This window comes from Marmota flaviventris, chromosome 16, assembly GCF_047511675.1.
Source record: "Marmota flaviventris isolate mMarFla1 chromosome 16, mMarFla1.hap1, whole genome shotgun sequence".
NCBI lineage: Eukaryota > Metazoa > Chordata > Mammalia > Rodentia > Sciuridae > Marmota > Marmota flaviventris.
The window spans coordinates 49,163,113-49,171,551 of record NC_092513.1 but is presented as its reverse complement, the minus strand read 5'-3'; the positions used below and the strand labels follow the sequence as shown (position 1 = coordinate 49,171,551).

Here is an 8,439-nt window from a genome sequence, read left to right as displayed (position 1 = left end):
CCCCACTCCGCGGAGCGCCAACTGCAGGATCGACGCTGTGCAGCCGGTTCGGCCGCTGTTCCTTTTTCTTAACAAAGTTCCTATGAAATGCATTTAAACGAAACGGCCGAAGTGACAGCACTCGCAAGCTCCTCCACTGTTCTCTCAACATTCTCACGCTACTTTCAGGTTTCACTACAACTTGTGCTTAATCAAATGTGCAAAACAGCAGCCTAGGTATGGCCTCACAAAAGCCAAAACGTGCTTGGTCTATTTTAGGGGGACCAGAGGAAAAGCCCATTTAAACCGTCCGATCCTTGCTGCGGGACTTGGAGATATTTTTAGCGCTTTGTTTTCAGAAACAGGCCAGCGGTCACATTTGTAAACATTCGCTAACAATTACCATGCAATGTCTGAGTTTTCAATTCAAGTTTTAACACATCCGCTGTACCCTCGGGCACCCCCCCCCCCCCCCACGGTGCTGCAGGTCTGCGTCCTGAGCCGGGCTCCAGCCACCGACAGTGCGCATCTGGGGCTCCCCCACGCGCTCGGTGCCAAGGTTTCCGGGCGCACGCCCTCCTTTCCTCTCTTTCCCCTGGCGGCTCAGCCTGATGCGGCGCGGAGGTGGAACCTGCAGCCGCACCCACTCGTCTGCAGCCGGACACTCGTCTCACCCCCGGAGCCGCGCGGTTCGGGCTGCTCTGGGCCCGCCCTCCCCGCGTGCCGCTGGCGCCCCTGGTGGTGATTTGGGGAAGTGCAGGCAGGGACCGCAAACCACCTGGGGCTGTCTGCTGGTGATGCTGAGGAGGGGTCGCTGCTACAGACTGGCTTTGCTGGCTAGTTTGTCCTGAGTTTCCCACTTTCCAGAGAAGAACGGTTTGATGAACTTAAAGAGGCCAAGTATGATGAATGGTGTGTGTTCACTAGCATAGTATTGAGCATAGATGGTAGTAAGTCTGTAAATATTTGGAGTTGAACAGAAGTTGGGACAGAAAGAACTAAAGAGGTTTGAAGATAATGATTACCTAAGATAAAACTTGTAAAGAATAACAAGTTCGTTTCATGAACCAGATTAAAAAAAAAAAAGCACTTCACTTCAGTTGTGAATGTAAGGATTTTATTGTGCAAACTCCTACAGGGAGACTTGAGAGTGAGTGATGGTCGGTGTTATATCTAAAAAAATATGAATTAGCATCCTGGGAAGAGGAATCAGTCCAAATTCCACAACAGAAAAAGTGATCTTACACTAAATAAGGGGACCTAACAGATTTAATTAATGAATGAAGTTTGGTAAGTTTGTAGTGTTGCTTTCCATCCAGCTTCTTCAAAGTAATTCCCCTACGGGACATTTTAAACAATAATAGAATTTGAAGGAAAAGAACTTAGAAAAAATATGTTTCACACTCTGAACCATCCAGAATCAAGCTCCCAGAAGACTCATGGAAAGAAAGGATCAGGGGTTGAAGACTCATGACCTTCAAATAAGTCAGCAGTCCTGAGGCCTCTTCTACTTCCTGAACAGACAGTGAGCAAAAGTAAATGAAGGAGTCGTGAACTATGCAGTCCAGGGATCAATATGCTCCCAAAACTGGGGCCAAACACAATATTAGTGAGCTCAGCCTATGGGAAGGTAATTTAGCTAGCGTTTGCATCACTGTGACCAAAAGACCCAACAAGAACAGGAAAAGTTTATTTTGACTCACAGTTTCAGAGGTCTCAGTCCATCCACCACCAACTCCATAGCTCTGAGCCCAAGGTAAGGCAGAATATCGTGGCAGAAGGGCTTGGTGGAGGAAAGCAGCTGAGGACGTGACAAGGAAGCAGAGAGAGCTCAGCTGACCAGGGAAAAACATGAAGCCCAAAGGTAAGCACCCAGTGACCTACCTCCCCCAGGCACCCTTGACCTGCTCACAGTTACAGCCCAGTTAATCCATATCAGTGAATTAATCCACTGAGTAATTCTCTCATAACCCAATCATTTCACCTCTGAAAATGCTTTCATTGTCTCACTCTTGAGCTTGGGGGCACCTCATATCTGTTATGCATTCTTGCTGCACGCACAGTGATCAGAATACGAAAGATCTTGGCCATCTATCTGCATGTCTTGGTGGGTCTCTGCTGAGAACATGAATGACTAGATGTCCATTGCTAGGGAGTATGGCCTGCTTTTTAAAGCCAGCAGCAATGACAGCACTGATGAAGACCCATACCACTGCAGTGTGGAGGGCCATGCTGCCACCATATACCCCCAGTAAAGACATCACACAAAAAACACCTCCTCACCCTGTTTGTGGTAAGGCTGAAATTGCAGACCCAAAAGGACAGGTTAAAAGAAGTCTTTTCCTGCTATGGTGAAGTCTGGCGGCTCCAGGTGGTGAGGAACTTGGTCATGGGCTTCTCCAAGGGCTGCACCTTCATAGAGGTCAAGGAAGAGCTGGAGGTGCTGAAAGCCCACCTGGAGGCTGCCGGCCTGCTGATCCGGCTGCACAAGATGCTCATGGGCTACGAGCAGGAGCAGACTCTCCAAAGGTGGCTCCCGCTGTGTCTTGGGTGGGAACTGGGAGGGAAAGAGGAACCTGAGCAGCCAAGATTTGGGGGAACGGATCAGCCTTTTTTAAAATCTGTGAATCTGCTGGTTCTTAAGTACAGCCTCAGTGGAGAAGTGAAAAGGGTAAAGGAGGGAATGATCCTGATCCCCAAAGAGACACTGGGACTCCAGGATAAGGCATCCAGACCAGGACAGGGTAAAGGAGGAGATGGCAAGAAAGACAGCCACAGCCAGGTGTGACATGAAAAGGACTGGCAAAGAGAGCAGGACCTTCGAGAGGACAGACTAGGAAGTAAGTAGAGGACCAGCAATAGCAGAACTGAAAAGGGACACTAAGTAAGAATGACAGGGTGGTTGTCTTCATGCATACTGTATGTCTAATGGTTTAATAAGACTTACTGATACTTGGTGGGGAGAGAAGTTGAAATAGCTTAAACCTTTGCCGGGATCACAGTTGCCTAAGAACAAATCAGAAAAGGTGCTTTTGTTATTTCTATTTTGTAGTCAAATAATAACAACACAGGACTAGAGAATTTAATAACCTGCCAAGGCCCCAGAGTTCACACCACGTGTGCTGAAAGCTTAGTCAAAGCACGGGGCTTCTGACTCCAATTTTCCATCTATCTTTATTCAATCCTACTCAGGGCTTCAGAGAGCAGCCGTGGAATCAGGAAAGTTCTCCAGACAGAGATCAGCAGGCATGGGGGAAACACTGACAAGAATATCCCTGAGAGGAGGTAAAACGACTTTCATTAGTTGCTTCTTCAATGTCTGCTGTGTCCCACCACCTAGATATTTTATTTTTAACTTTTTACAGCAAACATAAATTAATGATTTGCATTTAAAGTCTAACTTTAAAGGCCACCCTATATATGAAGCTTTGCATGTGTGCATGCGTGCGCAGCCAAGCATACACCAAATTTGAAATTGGCATGAGCCTCCAATAAAAAAAAAACCAACAGCTGATGCTCAGAACTGGGTGTCCCTCATAAAGTGAACTGTAGATACAGTCTGCTCAAGTGAAGCTGAACACATGGCTTCAACAACCAACAGATGTTGCATCGGATTACATAAATCTCAACTCAAGAAGAGTTCACTCACCTTTATTTCAAATCCAGCCTGCCCAACCCAGGAATCCCTTCTATAGTCAACACTGGTGGTCTCAGACTAAACCTCTACTGAAAACTCGAAGTATGCAAACAATACTGCCTGGATGTTTTTTTAAAGATGGTGTCATTTTTTTAACACCTTTATTTTATTTTTATTTTTTTATGTGGTGCTGGGGATTGAACCCAGTGCCTCGTGAGTGCTAGGCAAGAGCTCTACCACTGAGCCACAAACCCAGCCCCTGCATGGATATTTTGAAAAATACTTAGAGCAACATCTTGTCTGACTATGTGGAGACAGACTCCCAAGCGCGTTTCCTGGTGTTCTGCAGGAATAGAATCAGACACTTAGGATTAAAATGGAGCTCAGAGTCTGCAGGCCAACACTCCACCCCACTCAAAATCGGCCATGTCCCCAGTGTGGTCCTTGATGGTGTCTACCTGTGAGAGCCACTGGCATTTCCCAAGTGCTCAGGAAGATCCACTGGGGATGGAGGGAGACAGAGAACCTCCTTCAATCACAGAACGGAGACTCATTGACTTGGCCACAGAGGATTCCAAGGATTCACAAGGATTCTAGTATATGAAAGACGTAAAAGGTGACTCTGATTTTTTTTCCACTCCTTTGGGAGTAGGGGAAAGGGAGCAGGGTGGGTGTATCCTTAAAATTACTTATTTTTACATTCAAAAGGAAATTAAAATCTAATCTTGACATAAAAGAATACTGAGTCTTCTTGAAGAGGCAAGGCTTCTAAATGTAATTTTATAGATGAAGAATGTGAACGATAAGTCTTTCAATATAGAAAGTTTAAGAAACACCACCAAATAATTTGAATTGAAGATCTCATTTATTAAATGGAGCAATTAGTACAAAAGCACAATGCCAGTCTACTCACTACACTCGTCACACCAGTTTGAATAGAAACTGAAAGGCAGTTTACAATGTTGATTCTGTCTGTTGAAATCCTCAGGCTCAGTGGTGGAAAGCTAATAACTCCTTTTTTCAGAAGTATATACTCAATTTTTATTGGCCTTTTCAAACAACTTAAGAAAATGTGGTGTGCAGTCTGTTTTATTACTTTACGAGAGTGGTAATGATATCATCTCCAATATTCCTCCAGATTAAACTCATATTTTAAAAATTTGGTTGAGAAAAGAATTGAGTTTAGACATAATGTGAAATTTAGACTCAGTGGGAAACCCTGCATGGTTCAAATATACTGAATATATACAATATCTGTTGGGCTATAATTAAGCAGACTGTTTATTCTTCAGAAAGACTAAAAGCGAGAGAAAATAGTTACTGGGGTTTTTTTTTTTTTAATCCTTTTAAGTTAGTACTTGGATATTATCGTGGGCTGAATGTTTGTGTTTTCCCAGATGTATATGTTGGAATCCTAGCCCCAGTGTGATGGTCTTACGAGGTGGTGCCTCTGCAAGATGACTTTGTCTGTTGGTATCACCCTTATGAACAAAAAGTGCCCTATGAGGGCACAGCTAAGACACCATCTATGAACCAGGAAGCAAGTCCTTCCCCAGACCCTGAATCTGCCAGTCCTTGATCTTGAACTCCCCAGCCTTCAGAGCTGGGAGAAAAACCTTCCTATGTATGAGCTGCCCAATACACAATTATTTGACATAATAGCCTCAACTGATGTTAACATTATATTTATATTAATTTTATTTTCCTGGTCTTGGTTAAAGGGTTTCAAGGACTGTAAGATAAAATGATGCTTATAAATAAAAAAATGCAATTACTGTTAAAGAACTGTTGTCATTGTTATTAAATTACATTGGGAACTCACTTTGACGGTAATGCATGCTCCAATTGTATAGAATTTAAGAAAACGGAAGCTTACCACAATGAGATCATGCCCATTAGGATGGCTATGATTTAAAAAGTGAGAGATAATAACCGAGTTGGTAAAGATATGAAGAAAATGGAACCCTCCACTACTGCTGGTGGGAATGAAAGGGTGAAGTCACTCTGGGCCAAAGTTTGGCAGTTCCTCAAATGGCTAATCGAAGGATTACTGTATAGGAACACAGGAAAACCCAAACTGGGTTTCCTTTCTGACACACTCACCACTCAACAGCCAACATTCTTAAGAACCAGAATGTGAAGGGACCGCCCCCCCCCCCAGCAACCCATTCTTTGGTGAAGACAATTGAGCATTGCACAACTAAACTGAACTCTGATAACAACTCCTGAGAACTGATGGAGCCCCCCAAGTTGAAGGCTCAGTCCCACAAGGCTGCCCTCTACTTCAGACAACAGTTTTGAACCCCAGTTTTTGAGCTGCATTGCTTGCCAACCAGCTATAGGTCCGCTTCCCATGATCCTCTTCTTGTACTTAATGAGTTGCTAGGATGGTTCGGAGAACCTATGGAAATACTTAGGATTCCTGATTTTCAAAAATTTGGTACTGGATGCAGATAAATGGCCAGATGAAAAGATACATAGAGAAGTCAAGAAGGGTCCTGAGTGCACTGGGGTGTCCCACCCTCCTGGCACATGAATGTGTTTACCAACTAGAAAGCTCTCTGGGATCCATTTTTAGAATTTTTAAAAAAATTGCTACACTGCATTACTCTCTCTTTTTTAATATCTTTATTTCATTTCTATGTGGTGCTGAGGTTTGACCCAGTGCCTCATGTATGCTAAGCGAGCGCTCTACCGCTGAGCCACCACCCCAGCCCCCAGTTTTAGGAATTTTTAATTAATTAATTAATTAGTACTGGGGATTGAAACCAGGAGCACTCTCCATCCCAACACTTTTTTTCTCTCTCAAAACAAGGCCTTGCTAAGTTACTGAGGCTGGCCTCCTGCTTCAGCCTCCCTAGTTGCTGAGATTAAAGGTATGTGCCAATATGTCTGGTTTCTTCAGGAATTTTAATGGAGACTTCATTATGTATACATAATGGATTATTAACTCCATTTCCAGCCCCTTCTCCCACTCCAAAGACTGAGAGGAAGCTGAACATTTCAAAATTCTATTCATAGCTCAGTGTTTCTGGCGACCAGCTCTTATCCAGGAGCCCACAAAGAATTTCATTAAAAAAAATAGATGTTCCTATCACCCAGAAAATTCCAAGGAATTTAGAAGCTCTATGTCAGGAAATGGGGTCAAACACAAAATATTGTCCTGAAATTCTTACCTCTGAGGGTTTTCAGTTTTAGAAGCTCTGTGTTAATAACCTGGGCAGAGATTAATATTTAAGTATTTCTCATTATGAAAAAAATGAAAATACATGTTCACACAAAAACTTAGGCAATACTGTTCACAGTGGCATTATTCACAATCACCAGAAGGTGGATCCAACTAAATGTCTACCATCAACATGAGAGTGGGTAAACAAGATATGGTCTGTTCATGCAATGAGATATTATTCAGCCTTCAACAGGAAAGGGATTCTGACACTTGCCATGAGCAATATGACATGAATCAAACTTGAAAACTATGCTAAGTGAAATGAACCAGACACATAAAGAAAAATAGAATGTTGTATGAAAAAGTATCTAGAAGATATTTACAGAAAGTATCTAGAAGAATCAAATTCATAGAGGCAAAAAATGAAATAATAATAATTACTGGGACTTAGGAGTAGGAAGAATGGGGGTTACTGGGACAGAGGATATAAATGGGATGATGAAAAAGTTGTAAAAAGATATAGTGGAGAAGGTAGTACAATGTTGTGAATGTGCTTACTGCTGATAAGTTTATATTTAGAAGAGATTACAATGGTACATTTTATGATAATGCATACATTACTACTAAAAAAGTTTTATAATCATCTCTTAGATACAATGCTATAACTTTGGATTTATAAATCTTGATTAATTTCAGTTGTTAAAATGTTGATGGGGGACTTAATGTAGCACTGAGACAAACTCCACTATGAATAAGCCTTGCAAACATGTGCACATAGCCTGTCATGAAGGACCGGATATTGCATGACTCCATTTATGTGAACTTTCCAGAGAAGATGAATTGGTAGACAGGAAGTTGATCAGTAACTGCCTAGGCTGGAGAGGATAGAAGGGTTGTAGGGTCAGGGCTAAGGACAGTGAGGGTTTTTTAATTTTTTGTTTTTAATTTTTTTGGAGTAATGAAAGTGTTCTGGAGTTGATGGTGTTGTTGATGCACAGCTCTGTGAGTACACAGAAAACCAACAACTCAGACACCTTAAGTAGGTAAACTGTATGGTAGGTGAATTATATCTTAAAGCCATTTTATTTTTTTGTAGCTCAGTAGCAGAGTGCTCACCTAGCAAGTGTGAGGCACTGGGTTCAATCCTAAGCACCATATAAAAATAAATAAATAAAAGGTATTGTACTCATCCACAACTAAAAAAAAAAATGAAAAGCAAAAGAAGAATACAGAGACTCTAAAAATATGTTAACATCTAATACCACAATTATTCCAAAACAGAAATTTTACTGACAAACAATGGTTTAAAATGATGGGCAGCTACATCCACTAGTTCTGCCACAGTGATGTTTTGAAAAAACCACAAACTTCTAAGTGACATAAAACAAGAAACTAGGGCACAGGTCTACAGACCCAACTCTAGGCTCAGCCAGGGTCGCTCAGGCTTCCCATCCCGAGTCCCATCCTGGGTTAGCAAGTTGTTCCCTGGCTCAGGACAGCCCCATGCAGATGATGGAGCTAGTGCCTCACCACCCAGCAAGTCTGACCATGCCCTAAGGGAGGCACAGAAAAACCCAAGGTTACCTGGAGCCTCTTCCTGTGTCACACTCACTGGCATGCCATTGACCAAGACAAACCACGTGGCCCTACTCAG

At 42.7% G+C, this 8,439-nt stretch overlaps 1 pseudogene; it reads left to right on the top strand.

The window, feature by feature from the left end:
• The first annotated feature begins 2,368 nt into the window (after positions 1-2,368).
• The window catches only part of LOC114098717 (phosphatidylinositol 4-kinase type 2-beta-like), a 29,848-nt pseudogene continuing 23,777 nt past the window's right edge, over positions 2,369-8,439 (top strand).